Consider the following 21,107-nt stretch of genomic DNA (forward strand, 5'->3'; position numbering starts at 1 on the left):
CTGGAAATGCCCGTTCTGGGGCATGGCCCAACACCGCCGCCCACCCCGCGAGTCCCCTTCTCTTGGAAAGGATGGGGAGCACTTCAACAGCTCAGCTTTTTATTTTGGGGTTTTTTGGGGGGGTTATCGTGGAGTTTGAAGCCTTGGCACAAGTCTCATTTTGAAGCTGAGCTCTGGAAACCCAGGGAGCGTCCGAATGCTGAGCCCATATGAAAAATCTGGATTTTTCTGGGCTCACCAGAGCCTGCATTCCCGAAAATCCAGAGAGGTGGCTGCAGCAGGAGGAGCCGGGAGGGCTGCGGCTCGCAGGGAGCTGCGCTGGCCTCTGCCAGCTCTGCCAGGCGTGAAACCCCGCTGCCAAGTCCAGCCTCGCCGAACGGCCGGGGATCAGGCTGTGCTTCGTGGGGCCGCGGAGGATCGCCCTCCAAAGATCCACTGCTCCAGCGGCTAATTTCGCTCTACCTTCAAGTGCTGGCCTTTAATTAAATGCATCATCCTGCCAACTTAATTATTCCCCACCCCAAGCCCTTGAAGAGTGTTGGGAAGCGGACAGTAATCCTGCATTTGGGGAGGGGAAAAAAAAAAAAATCCTCTTTGGGGAGGATCATTGCTTTTGTTCGAAACCGCTGCGGCTCTGCCGGGGCGGGGCAGTAACGTGGGGGCAAAACGTCTGCGCCATCTGCAGAGGCGTTCGCTCGCCCCGGCAGCCGCAGCTTCGTGCCCTCCGCGTTCCCCCAGGTTCCCCTTTTGCTGCCGCTGGGCTTTTTGCTTGGTTGGGGCTTTTTTTTTGTTGTTGTTTTTTTGCCATTTGCTGGCAAACGCTGAAATGTCAGGCCTGGGGCCAGTTCCCTTCGCTGATCCCCTTCCAGCCGTGTGGAGGCGGAGGGGAGGGAAGGGGATGTCTCGTTTGGGAGGCGAGCGGCATCTCCCTGTGCCCGGGCATCGCTCCGTGGCTCTGGAACGCGCATGTCCCCAGGCAGCACGTTGTTTTCCAGCAGAGCCCGAGTTACAAATCACGGCTGTGTCCCAGCAAAGCGAAGAATTGCGAGAACGGCCGCCCAGATGGGAAGCAGCGCCCATGGGCGTCCTCGGCCACCACAGCTCCCAGGACAGGGATGCTCCGGGTGAGCATGGACCTTTCCCGGCCACTGGTTCCCTGCGTCTGCACCGGGCTCGGGCAGGCGCCGCAGCTCCGCAGCGTCACTTGGAAGCCAACGCGATCTGGGCTCCGTGCCCCCTTTTAAAGCAAGCCCTGACCTAGATTTCCCTGCCCGCTGCAAAGCCGCCTGGGCTCTGCTCTCCCCGCCGCTCCTCCCCGCGGCTGGAAAGGGCCCAGCAGAGCAGTCCTGGCTCCTGCTCGTTAAGCCAGTGGCTATTAGCCCCGTCGGGAGCGAGCCTGCGCTGGCTGATAGAGCCCTACCATGTTTTTTCCCAGCCGAGCACGATTCCCAGGCGCGAGGCGCTGACGGAGCGGCCCCCGCGCAGGCGGGGCCATCTCTGTGCCCAGACGCGGCGGTGGTGGCCCAGGGCCAGCCCGTGGCCCTGCCTGCTCCCCCCGCGGCGGTGCCCCCCGTCCCCGCCGAGCCCCCCGGGACCCCCCACCCCCGTCAGGGCCGCTGCGCCTGGGCTGGCGCGGGGGGTGCGGCACCGCCCGGGGTGCGGCGGGGAGGGGGCACAGCCGGGCGGCTCCAGTGGAGTCTGGGTGCGGCGTGACCGCGCTGCCTGTCTGTCCAGCCGTCATCTCGTCCGTCCATCTGCCCATCCATCTGTCTGTCCATCCATCCATCCATCTGTTCATGCATCCATGTGTCCATCCATCCATCTGTCCATCCCTGTGTCCATCTGCCCATCCATTTGTCCATCCGTCCATCCCTCCCTCCCTCCCTGTGTCCATCTGCCCATCCATTTGTCCATCCATCCATCCATCCGTCCATCCGTCCGTCCATCCATCCATCCATCCATCCTTGTGTCCACCTGCCCATCCGCCCGTCCATTTGTCCATCCATTTGTCCATCTGTCCATCCATCCATCCATTTGTCCATCCATTTGTTTGTCTGTCCATCCATCCATCCATCCATCCTTTTGTCCATCTGCCCATCCATCCACCTGTCTGTCCATCCATCCATCCATCCATCCCTGTGTCCATATGCCCATCCATCCGTCTGTCTGTCTGTCCGTCCGTCCATCCATCCGTCCATCCATCCATCCCTGTGTCCATATGCCTATCCACCCGTCTGTCCATCCATCCGTCCATCCATCCATCCCTGTGTCCATATGCCTATCCATTTGTCTGTCCATCCATCCATCTGTCCATCCATCCATCCGTCCATCCACCCACCCACCCACCCATGGCTCCCAGCAGAGCCAGACCCCACTCAGGGTTACGGACCCAACCCTTCCTTGCAGAGGTGTCGCCCGCTCGCCGCCGCCCACGCCGGGCGGCTGCGCAGGATGGCGCTCACCTGGGCACCGGTGGCAAAACGCGCTCTTAAGAGCAAAGGGCAGCATTAAAAAATGGCGTGCGCGCCAGCCCCCCTCGTCCTTGGCTCCTGCGGCCTCGGGGCGCGGGCAAGCGCGAAGGTGGAGGCTGGGAGCTGGGAGCACTGGGGGTCCCCGCGAGCGTCGCTCCCCAGGCATCACCCTGGGGGCTGCCTGAGCCCCCCGTGTTCGCCCTAAAAAACCCCTTTTATGCTTCAGGTGAGACATCCTCTTTCCCCGTCCCCCAGGCGGGAGCGGGGGGCACGGGGCGGTGTTGGCCTTCCTCTTTCCCCGTCCGCCGCCGTCCCCTGCGTGCTGCGGGGCATCGCCCGCCCGCCGCCGCAGCAGCCGCCCGCCCGGTGCTGCCTTCCGCTTTTCTCCAAACCCAAAATAGCCCCCGGGCCGCGGTGGGGGGACGCCGGGGGCGATGCTTCCTCTTTCCGAGCTGCCGCCGCTGCCGCTGGGGAAGGGACGGGGACTCTTGAGCAGGGCTGAACCGAGGGGACGTGGGCGCAGCTGCTGGGGCCAGGGGACAGACGTCAGGCGTGAGGCCCGTGGGCCAGATCCGGAGCATCCTCTGCGGGATGCCCGGCTCGTTGCCTGGAGCAACCCAACATCCCCCATATTGCCATCTGGTGCGGATGGGTTGGTGCGGACACACGGACGGCGTGGCTCCATCCCACGGAGCAGCCCGGGGTGGGCTGGGGTCCCGGCATCCCCTGGGGGGTCCCCGTGCCCACCTCCCCGCCCCGAGCAGAAAGCCCCGTGCGCCCGAGGGGTTCCCGCCTGCGTCCCGCTCTTCCCTGGAAAGTGTCGGTGACTCCCCGGGGGCGGCTGGGCTTCCCCGCCCACAGCCGGAGCCCCCTCCCGCTCCCACCCCAAACGCCCTCGGGAGCCGTGGGAGCGACCCCGGCCGGGGCAGGTCGGACTCCTCTCCGCGGCTGACCGGCCTCCTCCCGCTTCCTTTTGGGGCCGGTTTCGGAGCCCCTCATTGCACCCCTCTGCCTGGAAATGGGTCCCTTAATTTCTGCTTCGTTATCCCGGCTCGTTTGGCTACACTAAGCACACCCTGCCAGCCGCCGGCACTGCCTCCCCGGCCGTGAGGTTTCTCTCCGGTCCCCACCTTGTCACCTCTTGAACCAGCTTACGCTGCTCATTTCCACCCTCGTCACCAGTAATTCCCCGGGCAGCTTTTGGGGTGAAGTTGCTCATCTCCGCAGTCGCAGCAGAGCCCGGGGAGCCACCAGCGCCGCGGGGCAGGAGGGATCGCCCCGCTCCAGCCCCGCGGCAGCACCCTGCTGCCCACGAGCCCCATCCCCGTGGCCAAACCCCTCCCAGGGGGACGCAGGGGGACGTGGGGGGAAGCCTCTGGTCCCGGGGCCTCCCATGCACTCGCAGGATGATGTGCACGCTCCCCTGGGAGCGCGCACGCTCGTGGGGACACGTGCGCTCATGGGGACAGGGGACATGTGCAGCCAAAGGACCAAATGGATGACGGAGCCACTTCCCGTCCCCAGGACCTTGAGCTCCGCAGCCTGGCTGGGGGTCGAGGGATGCTTCCCGGGGGGCCCGGGCTGCAAGAACCACACTGCTGCCGCTGCGGCTGTGACCGGCTCTGGGCGTCAGCGCGGGGCGTCCTCGCTGGCAGCTGGCACGCTTGGGAGCTGGGGGGGATCCGGCCCTCCCTCGTGCTCCTGTCCAGAAACGGGCTGGGCAAAAATCCTCCTCCTCCCCGCTTCTGCCTGATTTTCCCCTGCCCTGCCCAGGGCTGCTCGGGGACCTGCTTCCCACCCTGCTAACCTCGCCCTGGGATCCATCCAACACCATCTGCCGCTTGGAAAAACCCTGCTCCCTAAGCTGCTCTAATCCCTGAATCCTATCTGCATCCCGCAGTTGGTGTGAGCTGCCGGCGACGAGCATCTCCCCCGGCTCCCGCAGCCCACGCTCCCCGGCAGCCCCCGGCCACGCTCGCTGCAGCTCTCCCGGCTTTTCCCTGCCCGTGGTGCCGGGGCCGGTTGGGCGCTGGACAGGATCCGGCCACCTCAACCCCTGCACTGCGGGAAAACGCAAAATGCTTGGAGAGAAGAGGGAAGAAAAGCAATAAATGATGCACGATGCTTCCGCCTCCCTGCCCTCCTCTCCGCCCCAGGGAGCGGGGCGAGCTCTGCAGCTCCAGGCGGGAGCACGGGATGCAGCCCGGGATCAGGGGGTGGCAGAGGGGCGAGACCCCCCCAGGGCCGGGGGCTGGGGGGCAGCTGGCAGGAGAAGAAAGGGAGCGAGGGGCCGGGGAGAGGTGGGAGAGGAGACGGGGGGATGAGCCGGCGGCCAAAGAGCCGAACGTGGGAGCAGACAGACCCGGCGGCTCAGGAAGCCAGGGCCGGAGGAGCGGGGGGCTGGAGGGGTCTCCCCCCGCTCTCCCCGCCGAGGAAGCGCAGGGGAGAGCTTCCCGGAGGACATGGGGCGCGGGGGGAGAGGAAGCGCCGGAGACAGCTGCACAACATCTGGCAGCGGCTCGGCCCCCCCGGGACCCCGAGGCGACCGAGCACAGGGGGGCCGAGCCAGCACGACGCTTCCGCCACCCCTCCGCTGCCAGATGTGCCCCCCGCTCCCCCCACGGGCTGCCTCCCCCCGGCCCCCTGCGCCCCCACCCTTCCTCCCCGCCAGCCCCTCTCGTCCGGGACGTGCCCAACACCTGCTTCCAGTTCAATCCCAGTTTGCCAGCGCTCCCAGGACCCCACGGTCCCCACAACACCCAGGGGACAGGCGACCCCAACAACCTCTGGCATCCCCATCCTTTGATGGGCGGGCTGGGGGGACCGTCAGCTCGTGTCCCCAAATGGGGCACGTTCCCCCTCCGCGGTGCCGTTGCCCAGTGCCAGGCCAGGCACCCAGCAGCCCCGGCCCCTCACGGGGACCCGGCAGAGCGGGGCAGAGGGTGCAGGACCACCCCATCACCGCCCGCACTTCCCACCCAATTCCTCCTGCCCCAAATCCTCCTGGATGCAGACTGCCCCGGGCAGGGAGCTGCCCATCGCCAGGCCCCGGCAAATAGCTGGGTACGGTTGAAAAGCAAGACAGGATTAGCCGCGGGCAGGGAAAACAGCCTCTCTCCTCAAAAATAGCTTCCTGGGATTAAAAATAGCCAGAGGTCCCAAAGCCATTGCTGCCGGGGGACGCAGGCACCAGCTGGGCTGGGCCGCCCGCTCCCGCGCTGTGGGACAATTAGGGGCATTATGGGGAGCTTAGGGCTCCTCGGAGCCATCTGGCCACGGGCAGAGCCCCTCAGCACCGTCCCTGCTGCAGGATCAGGTCCTGCTGCAGGATCAGGCCTGCTCCGGGTGATCCCAGCGAGCCCCACGATGGGGATGGTCCCCAAACCCCGGTTATCCCCCTTGCCGGGGCAAGTCCCCGGGGATGCTCTGGGCTGTCCCAGGGCACGGAGCAGGGTTTTCCCCGCGGGCAGGATCAGGCCCGGCCGGGGGCAGGAGCTTTGCGGGTGTCCCACGGCACAGGGGCTGCCCCGCTCCCGGCGCTGGAAACCCCCAGCCTGGGGTGATGCGGGCACGCGGCCGGGCCCCCCCCGTCCCGGCCAGCGCCGGGGGTTTCTGCCCTGGGTTGCACCCTGCAAACTCCCGACCCTCTCCCAGGAGCTCGGCCAGGGCTGCTTGACCCCGAGAGCTTGGGCTGAGCTGGAGCAAAATGATTCCCCCTTCCCGCTGCTCGGGCAGGAGACCCCTGGGCAGCCCCCGGCCGGGAGCCGCACGGGGCTTCGACCCCCAGGCATCTGCCAGCCGCCCCGGGATGCCGACAGGACCAGGGGGACACTGGCGGGACATGTGCCCCTTTCTCCCAGCGCAGGGCACCGACGGGCGTCGAATGGCCCTCCCCGCCGGCTGCCCCGGCCGCACCGCGCTGCTCCTCCCCGCGCCGCCGGAAAGCGGCATCAAAGGCGGCCGGAGGCAGGCGGGCTGGGAACGCGGAGCTCAGGTTTTCCCAGAAAGCTCCGGCACGGGCTGAGCCCCACGTGCCAGCGGCGATGCCCGTGCCACGGTGTGTGCTGAGCCGAAGCCGCCGGCGCTGGCGGGGAGGCGGCCGCTTGCGTCACCGCCATGTTGGGGACCAGAGGCAAAGGTGGTCTCGGTGACGAGGGGTGAGGACCAAAAGCCACCGGCGAGTGCCGCACCCCCGGCACAGCCAGCCCCGGGCCGGGGAGCAGGAGCTGGGTTTGACATTTTCACCTCCACCTCCTGTTTTCTGCTCTCCTCCCACCCGGCGCTTGGAAACGGCTCCTCTTTCTCTCCCTGCTTTTCTTCCCACATTTCCGTTGGCTGCGGGCTTTGCGCAACGTCTCCTGCAGGAGCTTGAAAAGAATAAATCCCCAGCTCCTGGAGTCACGGGAAAGCGCAGGTCACCGAGCTCATGTTGCTACAGCCAGAGATACTCGTGGGATGAGAGTGGGAACGGTTGGCAGGGGACGGCGGTGTCCCAGTCTGGAGCGGGGACAGCCGCCCTGGGGGAGCGGCGAGGTGGGGGGGTCTCTCCATGCCCCCCGGTTATCATCAGCTCCACCCGCTCCACAGCCCCCCTCTGCCCCCGCCGGGCATTAGCCAGCTGATCCCGCTCGCAGCCTCCCTAAGGCACTTACAGGGGTTGAAAACAGCAACTGTCCCAGCCCTGACCCCAGGGACCGCGGCCACCCCCTGCGTGGTCCCCCCGGCTCCAGGAGGGTCCTGGGTGTTGCCTCCTGGTCACCCCATCCCCTCCCAGCTGGGGCAGTGGGCGCAGCCGGGGGTGACCCACCCGCATCGCCTCCTCCCCGCCTGCCTGCGTGGCGCGGAGGCGATGGGCGACATTGATAAAGGGTGCTGGGCCTGGCGACCGCGGCGGGGGCTGCCGTCTGCGGCAAAGGGCCGTGGCGGAGGGGAAGGGGGTCCCCCATCACCCAGCCGGTGCCCTGCTCCCAGCACCCTCCCCTCTGCCTTCCCCAAAATCCTGCCCGAAGGCAGGGAGATGAAAGCCGGGCTCACGCTGCCCTGCCTGCCCTGCCTGCCCTGCCTGCCCTGCCTGCCCACATCCTTCCCCACACATTCCTCTCCCTCCTTCATCTCTCCGGGGGTGCCCGTCCGCGCTCAGCGCCGCGGCAGCCCAGGCTGGAGGAGACCTTGGCGTTTTCCCCTCTGTTAAAAATAGCATGAGATTTATTTTCTGGCAGCATGGAAAGCCCCCGGGGCGGCCGAGAGGAAGCAGCCGGGCTCGGGCAGGCCGGGGCGGTGGGGGGAGAGCGCAAAGGGCAGGAAATAACCCCCGGCAGCGGCGGCCCTGGCGAGGGGAAAATGCTCAGATGCAAACAGTGTGCGGTTAATGTGGAAACTCCCAGGGCAGCAGCGACAGCCGGCCTCGCGCATCCTGCGCTCCGGCCAAGCTGCCTCCTCCTGCTCCCCGTGGCAGGGCTCCGGACCCCCGCCAGCACCCCGACCCCTCTGCACAAGCACCTGGGTTTGTCCTGACCCCAGCCCCGTGTCCCCACACCCTCCCTGGCACCCGTCCCCCCCACCTTGGTCATACAGAGGGGAGGTGGGATGCTGCGGGAGACCCCGGGATGCTGTGGGAGACCCTGGGATGCTGTGGGAGATCCTGGGGTGCTGCGGGAGACCCCGGGATGCTGTGGGAGACCCCGGGGTGCTGCGGGAGATCCTGGGGTGCTGCGGGAGACCCTGGGATGCTGCGGGAGATCCTGGGGTGCTGTGGGAGACCCCAGGACGCTGCGGGAGAACCCGGGATGCTGTGGGAGACCCTGGGATGCTGTAGGAGACCCCGGGATGCTGCGGGAGAACCCGGGATGCTGTGGGAGACCCTGGGATGCTGTGGGAGACCCCGGGATGCTGTGGGAGAACCTGGGATGCTGCGGGAGACCCCGGGATGCTGTGGGAGACCCCGGGATGCTGTGGGAGAACCTGGGATGCTGCGGGAGACCCCGGGATGCTGTGGGAGAACCTGGGATGCTGCGGGAGACCCCAGGATGCTGGCAGACGACAGGCAGGGGAGGGCAGGGAAGGGCCCTGCCCGACAGAGCATTTTGCATCCCATCACCCCCTGCCCCGTCTCCCTCGGGGCCAGCCCAAATCGCTCCTGGAGCGCTGGGCAGTTGGTTTCGGTCCCTGTCCCCCTGCCACGACCGAGCAGGGCCATTCCCAGAGCGGAGCTGGCAGCTGCCTGCTCATGAACCAGCCGGAGCTCTGTGCTGCCCACCTCTTCCCGGCATTTCACTCCTGGGGGGCTCAGCCACGGGCTCCCACCCACCCTCAGAGGATGCTCGGGTGCCTCTGCCCGCACCCACCTCCCGCTCTGCCCCTGCCTAAAGCGGGCGTTTCCCAGGCTGCCAGGCAGAGCATCCCACATTGCCGGGCAGAGCATCCCACATTGCCGGGCAGAGCGTCCTGCCCTTCCCCTGCCCGCACACCCACCCCAGGCAGCACAGGACCCCCGCTTCCCCCGATCCCTCCTCCCTCGGGATGCCCTCTCTGGGCCGCTGCCCCCCGCGACCTCCCTCTGCTTCCCGGGGGCCGGCTCCTATTTCCTGGGGACGTTTTGGTTCTTTTCCCCCTTCCCCAGCCCATTCCTTGTCAGCCTCACTATTATCTCCTCCCTGTCCACCCACCTGCTTATTTTAGCTGCTTCTTCCTTCCTCTCAGCTGCTTTCGGAGCAGAATCCAGCCCCGCTCCCCCTCCGGCAGCCCCCACCCCGGCCACGCCAGCCCCCTGCCCGCCCGCGGCCCCCGGCCCCTCCATCCCCAGCGTCCCCTCATCACCCGCCCGCGGCCAGGCGAGCGATGCCGGGTGCCGGGTGCGGGCAGCCACGGGGTGCCAGGCCACGCTGCCCGTGGGCACGGTTCCCTGCCCGCCCGCCGGCCGGGCGCGGAGGCTCTATTTAAGGCAGGATCCTGCCATCGCTCCTTGGCTAATTGAAGCCTGTGGCTGCCCTTTCAGGCTCTTTGGCTCGCTGGCTGGTCCCTCTCCTCCCTGCCTGCGCTCTTCGCTTGGGTTGCCTGGCCTCTGCCTGAACCCTGCCTGCAGGCTCTGGCTGCCTGCATCCCTGCCTGCCTCCCCCAGCCTGCATTGGCTTCTGGAGCACTCCACTGTGCAAACTGGTTTGCAATGAAGCATCTTCCATCAGGGAAAAATGGCTGGGTCACATCCCCCTGCCCTGCCTGCACCCTGCCCACATCCCCACGCCCTGCCTGCATCCCCGCATCCACCCCAGCCTCCCCGGGCAGGCAGGGAGGGCTTCTCCCCCGGCCAACCTTCAGCGTTTAAATCCCAGTTTCCGTGTGAGGTTGTGACGCTCCATCACAGGAGGCTTTGAGGAGGGGGTTGGCAGACGCCGTCAGCCAGCGCTGACCCCGCCAGGGACCCCCCGGCCCCCCAAGACCCCCCCAGCCCCTTTCCCCTGGCTCCCCACCCCACCCCGGGCCGAGCTCCCAGCAGCCGCTCTCCCCATTCCCAGCGTGTGCTGGAGCGCGGGGGCCGCCGGGGAGGGCTCCCAGCGTGGCGCTGCCAGCAGAGCCAGGAGATGTCGGCAGCTCGTTATTTATTTAAAGCTCCATCTTTGCGGGGAGCGCCTGTCCTGCAGGGAGGGATCCGGCTGCCGGGGAGTCGCTGGCTGCCCTCGCAGGGGCTCTTCTCCCTGCCCGGGGCTGGGTGATGCCCCCCGGCCCGGGGGGAGGACGCAGCCCCCCCTTTGCAGCCACTTCTCCCCCTGCCTGGCACCGGCCATCGCGCGGGACAGGGGGACAGGCTTCCCGGCACCCCTGCTGTCACCCCAACCCGCCGAGCAGGGTTTGGCCTCGCCACCGCCGTGGCTCGGTCCCTCGGTGGTGACAGGGACGTGTGGCTCGGGCGCCGTTTCCAAGGTAACCCCGGATGAGCTCGGCCTCCGCATCCCTCTGTGCCCCCGCATCCCTCCGTGCCCCCGCATCCCTCCGTGCCCCCACGCCGAGGAGCCTCCCAGGGCCTCGCTGCTGTGGGGGCTTGGTGGGGGCAGCGGCGGCTTGAGCTGGGGACGGGGACGGGGACAGGGACAGGGAGGGCACCAACCGCAGGGAGGAGGGATGGGGAAGGGGAGAGGTGCAGGAGGACATCCCTCTCCTCCCCGTTCCCAGCACAGCCGTCCCCTGGGCACGGGTGTGTTCGACCCATCCCGGAGACGGGACCTCGGGGACCTCGGGGACCAGGTCAGGGTGTTCCCGTCCTCCCTCCTGGAGCACCTCCCAGAGACAAAACCAGAAATAGGAGCTGTGGTTCCCCGCCCAGCCACGGGCACCAGGCCAGGGCCATGGGCGGGAGCGCGCCCCGAGTCCTGGGGGCAGCCGGCTCGCCCCGCGGGCCGCCCTGGCCGGAGTCCATCCGGCACCGTCCCCCCGTCCCCCGCCGTGCTCTGTGCCGGGTACGGCAGCGCTGAGCCATGCGGCACGGACGGAGGGCTGCAGCCCTCCGCTCACCTCCCCGCCTTTCCCCGCTCTGCCCGCAGCCCCCTGCCCACCCCATCCCTGGCCGCGCAGTTGATCCATTCCCAATTTTCCATTCGCTCTGGCTTGCGTTAAACAAATCTTCCAGGGTGGGCAGCCGAGGCTGGGGCGGACCGGGATGCTCCAGCACGGAGGGGCTCGGCTGGGGTGGGATGCTCCCAAAGGGAAGCGGAGCCGCGGGGGAGAAGATGCCGGACTCTTCTCCGCTGCGTTGGGAGAGCCAGGGGGCCGTGGGGAGCTGGATGCCGCACGGAGGGGAAGCGGCTCTGCTGCCAGGAGGCTGCCAGCCCGCCCTGGGCACCGTTTCCATCGCAGCCCTCCCTTCTCCATCTGCTCTCGCCGCCTCCTCCGGGCCCTCCTGCACGCGGGGCCACCGACAGCAGCTATTTCTTATTACAATACGTTCCGGTCCATCGCCCCCAAGATCTGCATCCTTGGGACCTGTGTGACTGGGAACTCGATTCCTCCCCGTTAATGAGTTTATGCCAGTAAAGGGCTTTGAAGATGTAAAGCTCCATATAGGATCCGAGCATCATTTTTGTTATTGATTTCACTGCCCAGTGCCTGAGACGCTGCCGGAGGACACGTACCTCCGGGTAAAGCCTCCCGAGTCCTTGGGGAGGCAGCGGGGAAGGGTGCAACCCCGGCTTGGAGCAGAGAAGGAGAAATCCCTTCTGTGTAGGCACACATCTCCGCAACGCTTCCAGGTCTGCACCCTTCCGAGAGCAAAGCCCCGCATGCAGCTTGCCGGACAGCAAACCTCGCCTTGCGATGAAGAAGCTGCTATATGGCAAAACCCCACGTCAGGGGAAGAGATCTGAGTCCTGCCTGGCTGCTAGCAAACAAAAATGTCGTCGCTGGAAATAACGAACGGCTAATTGCACTGTCCGCCACGAAGGGAAGATGAGAGAAAATCGCTCCAGGTTTATTAGACTTGGCAAATTCCCCCTTTCAGTAAATAATTTCCATACTCCAACAGGGATCCATTTATTAATTGAATTAATTTACTCTTAGCCTTTCTTTTAAGACTTCAGATGCTTCTTTTCCTTAGGAAAGAGTAAACAGGCTCGTGCCGTGTGCCGCACACTGGGTATCCATAGGAGATGATGCCAAGCGGGGATATTCCACCCGCGTGGTGAAACCGAGATGGAGTTGGACCCAGAGGGAGCTGGGGGCAGCGAGGCTGCGGAGGGACGAGGTGGAAACACCCCGGTCCCCGGCTGCTGCCGAGCTCTGCCCTGCTCATCCCGCCCTGCCTGAGCCGGCGGAGGCAGGGACTGAGAACACAAATGCTCAGCCCTTTATTTTCCAGGGCAGTTTGCTGGTTGTCTTTCAAGGAAATTTGGCACCGGCAAAGTGGGGGGGGATTGAGACAAACCCTCCGCACGTCCCCAGGCCCAGCGGAGCCGCAGGCAGCAGCAGTGCCCGGCCCTGGCTGTGCCACGCTGGAGAGGTTTTGGGGACGGAGGCGGCCGAGCTCTGGAGGGGATGGAGAGGGGCTGCGGCAGGGCTTCGGCATCCCCGTCCTACCGAGGGCACGGGGCTGCCGGGAGGGATCTTCAGGGAGGTGGCAGGGCCGAGGCCGCGTCCACGTGTCTGCTGGGTGGGACGGGATGCCGAGGGGCTCTGTCCATCCCAGAGCACCGTGCACGCAGCGGGATGAGTCCGGGTGCGGATCCAGGCTGCGGGAGAGCGCGGCGCAGAGCAGACCCCAGCCCAAAGTGGCCCGATGGCATCCCACCACCCTGCCCCAGCCTCGGCCACCCCGGCAAGCCGAGCCCTGGGGGTCCTGGTGCTGCAGGGGACCCCAAGCCGTGAAGGACCCGGAGTGGCGGAGGTCGGGGTCAGGGTGGGGCCGTGGCTTTGGAAGCGGCCCCTCCGCCGGGAGCCGCAGGAAGGGCGGCCGGAGCCTTTTGTCGGCCTCGGCTGGCGGCAGCCGCACGAAGGTCCTTGACGGGCTCTGCGCGGCCCCGTCCCCACACACCCTCCCTGGGGACCGGCCCGGCTGGGCGCTGCCCTTGTTTCGGAGCAAGCAAACCTTGGGTGGGTGTGCCGCCTCTCCCGGCTGCTGGTCCCCACCGGCGCGGGATGGTGGTGCCGGAGCCCCTGCCTGCACCCGCCGTGGCTGCCCCGGGCTGCCGAACCCGGGGAGGGCAGAGCCTGGAGCCGCTGAGATGCTGCACGGACCCCTGCGCGTCGGGACCCGCGGGGAGGATTTCCTGCACCGGCAAAGGGCACCGCTGCCCCTTGGCCCAGACCTCTCCCGGCCATGGGATCTTCGGGAAACGCCTGCCCGTTTCCCCGCTCCCGGGGCCACCCGCGGTCATTTCCCGTGGCGGGAGCTGGCGTGGGTGCGGGTCTCATGTCTCCCTCCCAGTACTTGGCCGGGGAAACGCTGCGCAGGGAGAAATCACCAGGAACCACGAAGCCGAGGGCTGTGGGAGAATCAACCCCGGCTAATTATCGGCGAGGGAAGGAAGTGGGGAGGGAGATGCTGTGCCGGGGCCGGAGGGTGGGGAGAGGAACCGTGCTGCTCCCAGCTCCGCACTGACTCACCGGCAGCCCTGGGAAAGCCACCTCGCTCTGCGATTACGGCAGATCAGACATTGATAACGCGCTTTCGGCAATCGCACGGATTGACCGGAGCGATCGCCGCGCTTGTGCCGAGCCTCAGGTCCCTCCCGGTTAAATCCAGGAGGGTGTGGGAGCAGGGAGGTGCTGCACGCACGGCGTGAAGCCCGTCCTCGCCTGCTCGAGGTGCATTGTGTTTTACACCGTTTTCTCCCTTATTGATGCTCTTGGGTGGAAGAAACGAGGCGGCTGCTGCTGCTGCCCCGAACGGCAGCCAGGGCCTCCCCAGCTCCCACTAACGGGAGCCGTCCAGCCCGGCCGTATCCCGACCTGAGCGGTGCTGGTGCAACTCTAACGCATTGCCACTGGGCTCCGTGGCTTTACTCTACGGTTTCCCCAGTGGGTCTGAGATCAGGAGGAGACCGGCGGAGGCTGGGGGTCAGGATGAGGCCCCCAGCTGCGGGCAGGGTGCTGAGCTGCCTGCAGCAGGGCTCTGCGCGGAGCCGGGCTGCGAGCGGGGAGGGGATGGGTGCCGCTCGGCTGCCGCTTCCTCCCCAGTTACCCCTGCCTGTTCCTGCCGTACGGCACCGGCGCTGCCCGCCTTTGTGCCGAAAGCACCCGAAGGTGCTTCCCGGCGAAGCGTCCCTCCTGCCGCCCCGCTCCCGGGATGCAAACCCGCCCTTCCTCTGGGTAAATCAGGGCAGCACGCTCAGATTTCCCCCAGCAGGATGTGACCCTCGGATCAGCATCCCTCCCTTCCGGGTACCGCCGCGGGGATGCTTTGGTGGCCCCGGGGCTGCCGAGCGGGACCGGTGGAGATGCCATCGCGGTGGTGCGTGTGGCGAGGCCGTGCCTGCGAGCTGGCATCAGGAAATGGCTAAAAAATGGAGGTTAAAAAAAAAAAAAAAGGCAAGCAAGCAGAGCCCCACTTCTGGTTCCTGTTTCAGGGTCTGCAGCCTCGCCGCCAGCCGGTGCCCCAGGGGTTCGGTCTGCTGCGAGAGGCAAATGTCACCTCGGTGCCGGGGGGACGCCTCTTGGCGAGCCCCGTTCTCGGAAGCGGGGAGCGGGGGGTGCCCGGCGCTCGCTTGGTGTTTGGGGGATTTTCGGTGGAGTTCCCGTGGGTCCTTTCTCACGGGTCGCTCCCGCTGCGGGCAGAGCCGGCAGCTGCAGGCAGCGGAGGCAGGCTGCCCACGGCAGGAGCACCGGTGCTCACGAGGGGTGCCTGGGCACGTCAAGGCTGAGTTTTGGGGGTGGCGGGGAGGGAGCCCGGCCGGCTCCCGTGGGGCGAGCGTCCTCCCGGGCGCGGGGGGGGCGGGCACTGCCCCATTTATCAAGGTCACGGCCGTGGGCAGCGCAAAGCAGAGGCGATGTGACTATTTCTGAGAGCTGAGGGAACTTCACTGGCCTGATTCCCATAAATAAAACATGCAGGGAACAGCCCCTGCTCTGTCCTATTAATTCTGGACCCCAGGGGCCCGGCTCTGCGCGCATCCAGCAGCTCAGCGTCGCCTGCTCCGCTCCCCTCGCCGGAGCCTGGCTGGGCTCAGAAAGGTTCGAAAGCCCCCAGTTTCCACGAAATGCAGAGTGCGAGTGTTTTGAGGTCACTTTACGAACAATTCATTTATTTTCTGAGACACGAGCCAGCCGGGAAGGCTGCTGGTGTGCGGGTGGGGTCGGGGAGCAGAGGACGGCCCCGGCTGGCGGCAGCCCCCAGCCCCGCTCCCCGCTTCCGAGGGGCCGGAGCTGTTTGCAGCCGCTGCCCTTCCCCGCGTCCCAGCGATCCGGGTGCCGGTGCCCCCCCGGCCCCCTCTGCCCCCGGCGCTCCAGAAGCAGATGAGCTCACGTTGCCCGGTTCCTCCAGCCCCTCACCAAAGGCATTAGCAGAAGAAGGGAGTTTAATTATCTGGGTTTTCTTCTAGGAGGGCATGAACCTGTCTCTCTGTTGAATTTATCAATTGCCACTAGACTTTATCCCTCGCTTTCAATTTGCTTGTGATGGTGTTTTCTTCACCGAGGGCATCGTGTCAGCAGCTCCCCTCTGCACAGCACGGACACAGTAAATGATTTCTCTCTTCCCTCTGCGGCACCGGGTCCTGGGCCCTTCCTCTGACACCCACACCACAGCATCCCCCCCCCCCGGTGCCCACGTTGGATTCGCATCTATCAACGACCGTGGCCATGCCCACCCTGCACGGCGGCGGAGCGAAAGCTGGAGAGCCGCCAGCGCCGAGAGCGCGTCTCGCCCCGGGGCTCTGCTAATATCCATGGCCCCGCCAGTCATACCCAGAGATGAAGGGCCCCCATTTTCAAGTGACTCAGACTCACCCTTCCTTCCTCAGGAAAACCTGTGATCAGATAAAGCCATCAAACTATCTGGTAAGAATAAACAAGCTCGCATCTGCACGGATGCAGGCTATACCCCCTCTAACCCCTCGCAGAAAGAGGAGGCAACGTGTCTGCTGCCTTAACCCTCTCCTTAGGGGAGGCACCTCCAGCCCTGGGAGGAGAAGCGGGGTTTGTTCGCATGTGTGCAAGGCTGGGAGCTGCTCTCCTGGTGTAACTGCCCTTGCTGGAGGCTGGGAGAGTCAAATCCCAGCCGGCGCCGGCACCGGCACACGCACAGCATCTCTCCATCCTCCCTTGTCCCACTGAGCTGTGTCCGTGCTGCACCAGCAATAAATACACAGAGAAAGCAAAGGTGCCCGTGAGGGCGAGCAGAGGAGGAGCAGAGGGGGCTGCATGGGTGGAGGAGGAAAAGGGAAGGAGGCAAACGTTTAAAAAAACCCGCAACTGCCACCAGATGGGCAGCTGCCCCCGCAAAGGTGACGTGCTGGCAGGCGGAGGGGCTGGCGAGGAAAAGAGCAAAGGAAGGTGTGAAGATTTCCCTGCAGATTAAACCAAAAACACACTGCGTCTGCTGCGCGCTAACCCAAGCCTGGGCAGGGAAAACAGAGTGGGTTTGGGGGTTTGCTCGCACCCCCCGAGGGTCCCGGTCCGGCAGCGGCAGGACCTCCCCAGCACCCCGCAGGTCTCAGCCCTGCCCGTGGCCACGGGTCGCCCGGGGGGGCTCCCACCCTACCTGGGGGGCTTGCACGACCCTGGAGGGGCCGGGAGCCCACGGCTGCCGGGGCAGCTCCGCTCCCCTCACCCCAAAAACCCCTCGGAGGCCAGAGATGAAGGAGCGCAGTGCAAGGATGCGGCTGCAGGCACCGGGGAGGTTACACCGGCAGCTCGGCAGCTCCGGCACTGCCTTCCCTGGGAAAAGCAAGGATGGAGCAGGGGCTGACCGAGGCGCGCAGCGGCGAGGCGCTGCGGGGCTGCTTGAACCGGTGCCGGGTCCAGCAGTCGAGGGCAGGAATTGTAGCTCGGGGTCGGTGCAGCAATGCTGGGAGCAGATAACGCATCACAGGGAGCTGACTGCCGGAGAAGCCATACAAGTGAGTGGGCTGGGTTTAGGAAAGCTGAGAAGAGAGAGGGGAAATTTGTGGAGAGGTTTGGAACTACTAAATCCAGGGGGAAAGAAAATAAAGGAGGCATCCATCTTCTTCGCCTGCATCCCCGTGCCAGTCCCCAGAGAGCAGGGGCTCCTCCAGGCTTCGGGGGCAGCGGCTTTTCTCCCTCTGCCTGGGAGCATCCCTGAGCCTGGGTGCAGGGGCCGGCACAGCTCCGGCCACGACGGGCTTCAGGGCTCATCCAGACAGTGACTATTTTCCCATCCGATGGCTGAAATGGGGTCAGACGCGATGGCTGAGCAAGAGGGCTCCTGCACGGGGCTGAGCACGTGTGAGGGACGAAGGCGAGCAGAAGGGAGGCTGAATTCAACGCCGCTGGTGCCTTGGTACCAGAGTCAGGCCCTGGGGGACACGGAGCCCTGCCTCCCCTGGACCCCCGCAGCCCCCCGGACCGATATCCCCTTGGCCGCGGCCCCGGGGCGATGCTGGGCTCTGCCCGTGCCCTGCCCTGCCTTCCCGGCCGTCCAAGAGAGCCAGGAGAAGAGGAAACATCTTCCCGAGGGCGGCTGGCTCCGGGTGGGATTTTCCGCTGCCTGTTTGCCGTGTGCTGCCGAGGCCAGCCCGGCCCCTGCTCAGGTGCTGGATCTCCCTGGCTGTAATTTCATCCCCGGGCTCCCGTAACGGCTCCGGCCGGGCGACTCGAGGGAAGTGACCGGGGCGCAGGTCCGAGCCCCAGCCCGGAGCTGCATCCGCCCGGCATTTCCACCCCGGCCTCGTCTGGCGGCTCGCCCCCGACTCCCCATTTTCCTCCTCTCCCCTCCTTTCCCCACCCCACCCCGCGCACCCAGCAGTGCTTCCTGCGGCAGGGCGAGGGCTGGGGGCTGCGGGGCGCCCGGCGGGACCCCTCCCTGCCGACCCCGGCTCTGCCCGGATAGGAAATCCTGCGGGAGCCGAGGGCTGGGAACAGCGGCCGAGCTCTCCCCCGGGGCCGGGCAGCACCGGGATTGTGGCTACAGGTCGCGGCAGCCAGCCCGGCTGCTCCGGGCGGAGGGGGAAAGCCGAGGCGAGCAGGGAGAAACCCAGGAGGAGGGCCTGGAGACCACCGTGACGTGCCCGCGGCGGATACCCATACACCCATCACCATTTCCACCACCGAGAGGGTTTTTTGTGCTTAAATGAGCCACTTTCCCGTTGGGAAGGGTGGGAGGAGAGGGCGGCCGTGGGCATTGCAGCGGGAAGATGCTGCCCACCGCGACGCGCGGCCACCGGCGTCACCGCAACAGCTCACAGGTCTGTAGGAAACAGGCGTCGTCAGCACGGCTGCTCACAGAACGGCTTGGTGATGCTAAATACTATTAACTGCCTTCAAATAGCTTCTAATAGAAACTAATTTATTGACAGCCTCATCGCTCCTCATGACAAGCAATTTAATATAAATTCAAATATGGTGCAAAATGCTTCTTATTTACCTAAGAGCATTTTGTGAATGTTTTGCCCGGGTCCCCCTAATTTTTCTTGTTATTATTTTAGAGTGGGAAGCAAGCGGAGAGATCTGCCGCTACCCCCGCCGCAGCTCAGCTCCAGGCACTGCCCCGCGTGGGACCCCAAAATTTGGGCTCTCTGGGCAAACTGAGGACACCAGAGGTAAAACCGCAAGGAAGCATCAGGGCAGGAGCACCACGCAGGCGAGCTCCCCATCCCTCCTGAGCCGAGGGGGGACGGAGGTGGGGTTAATTCACCCAGAAAGGGTCGGACCGTGCCCGCTGGAGCGTCAGCCCAAGCTCTGCATAAACGAGAGCAAAACTTGACTTACCGTATTTAACCTAGCAAAACCTCGACTGTGGCCTGAATCGTTAGGCGAACTACCAATTGCCTGACTAAACCCCAAACCACACTTCCCAGACTTCGGTAGTTATATATATTTTAGCTGTTGCTTCTGCCTTTTTCAAGCGTAGCTCCATCACACGCACTGTTTCTACAGATCGCATGAAACAAAGGACTCACGTGCAGCCCTGCAATTTCTTTGGGTTCTGAAGAACACGAAATCGTTGCAAGCAGAGGGATATATTTCAGCTAAATCTCTCTCAAACGCTGAGTAGTTTGAGGTGCTGTAGCAAAAAGGCTCGAGCTTAACTGAGAGCCAAATCAGACTTTGAAGGACGCCGGGACTATGGGAACGTCCCTATTTGTGTCTTGCAACTATTGAAAAGAGAAATGGGTTTGCCTGTTTGGAAAGGGGCTGGTGTGAGCCCCTGGGTAATGGCTGGGAAAGGCTGCAGGCATGAAGGACAGCGATGCTGGAGGAGGAAGGATCAGAATTTATTCTAAAGGTGCCGACGCTGTGCTGTTGGTCTCAGGAGAAAGCACGGCCCAGGCAGTGGTTCCTCCCCGATGCACAGAGGCGAACGTCAGCGAAGAGCTGCAAAGGGAGAAGATCTGGTTAAAGAGTACCCCCGAAACGCAGAGCGGTGAGCTGCTCCGGAGCCAAACCCGGGAAAGGAGGAAACCCCTTAGAGGGATGAAGTGCCAGAGCACTACGATGTAAAATACAGCGGAAAGCAACCTCGAGAAAAGCCCAAGCTCACAAAAAAGGGAACAGAGATCCTTTATTGCACGAGGAGGGCGATGTCGGCGTAGCACAAAGTGATCTGCTGGAGCCTGGACCAGCACTGAAATGATCCCTGGGTGGGAATCAAAGGGCCCCAGGTTGGCTCTAGGCTCCCACCGGGGTCTGCAGAACCAGAGTTTGGCTGCTGCCGGGCCGCCGCAGGGAGGAGAGCAGGCGGGACGAGACGCTGGGGACGCTGGGGACGGAGCAGCCCGGAGAAGGTCTGGGGACAGAGCTTGCTGCTGTCCCCCCCACACGCACGCCTGCACCCCGCCGTGCCACGGCCCCGGCACCTTTCATCCTCGCCATCATCTACAGCCTTGGGTGAACCTAAACGAACACCCCGGAGCTGAACTCAGCCAGGCCACGAGGAGCTGGGAGTGGGGACCGAAATTTGGCAGCCTGGAGGCTTCTCCACTTGAGAGGCTTTGAAAGGGAATGTATTTTTGGAGCATTAAAGATCAACTGTTTCTGACTCCGGCCAATCCCTTTCAAGAGCAGCACCAAAGGAGGTCAGTGGGATGCGGCTGGTCAAATATTTTGTACATGAACATCATCTCTCACCCCCTCAAGTATTTACAGACCTGAGAGCATTTCCTGCTGTTCCCCCCCGTTGGATGTTTGGTGTCTCTGCTTTCTCCAGCAGGATGGCGCGGTGCGCCTCGGGTAGCGGTGAAGATGTGAAGGACCACCCCAGCGCTGCCCTTCCGTACAGAAAATAAAAACTAAAGCAGCGCAATGTGTTTAGTCACACAAATGGCAATGGATTTGCCCGGCAAGCAGTGAAACAGCAGTGCACGATAATGAGAAAAAGTATGCGGGGGTGGTGGTGGGGGGGAGATGGGGTGGAAAGAGGGAGTTTTATTCTCCAGGGTTTTTTTGTAATCTTCATTCACCATATTTAGTAGGCTTGTGACTTGCCCTCGCTAGCGCATGGAGAATTCCCCCAAGTGTTTACTCCCACAACCTAGCAAATGCCTCAATACACATCATGGAAAAAATACAATCGACATCTTCACTCCCACTAGAGAAGGAATTCTAACTTGCCCGGCACAGACCGGGAGTGTGTGCCTGTGAGAGAGACAAATACCGCTTCATTAGCTCGCCTCAGATGTGGTTTACTCCTCAAATGACCTGGTCAGGGCTGCACACCACCTCCCTCCCTTCCTTCACCTAAAGAACCGCCTGACCTTTGATCGGAGCAGAGGGACAGGAATGTGGGTCCTTTAACCCCTTCCTCCGCCATCAGCGAGCTGCTCTCGATGTGGCTGGCGAAGTTGATGGTCCCAGGATTCTCAGGGATCCAGAGCCGCCATGAGGAGGAGGAGCAGAGCCCTGCAAAATGGCTTTCTTCCTGCTGGAGTTGGGGAAGAACAGGCTTTGGTGATGGAGATCCGTGTCTACCGTGTACGGAACGGGGAAGCAAAAGGGGGATCGCCGCGAGCAGGGTTTACGGATCAGGGATCGCTTAGG

This window comes from Platalea leucorodia, assembly GCF_965183815.1.
Source record: "Platalea leucorodia genome assembly, chromosome: 13".
Taxonomy (NCBI): domain Eukaryota; kingdom Metazoa; phylum Chordata; class Aves; order Pelecaniformes; family Threskiornithidae; genus Platalea; species Platalea leucorodia.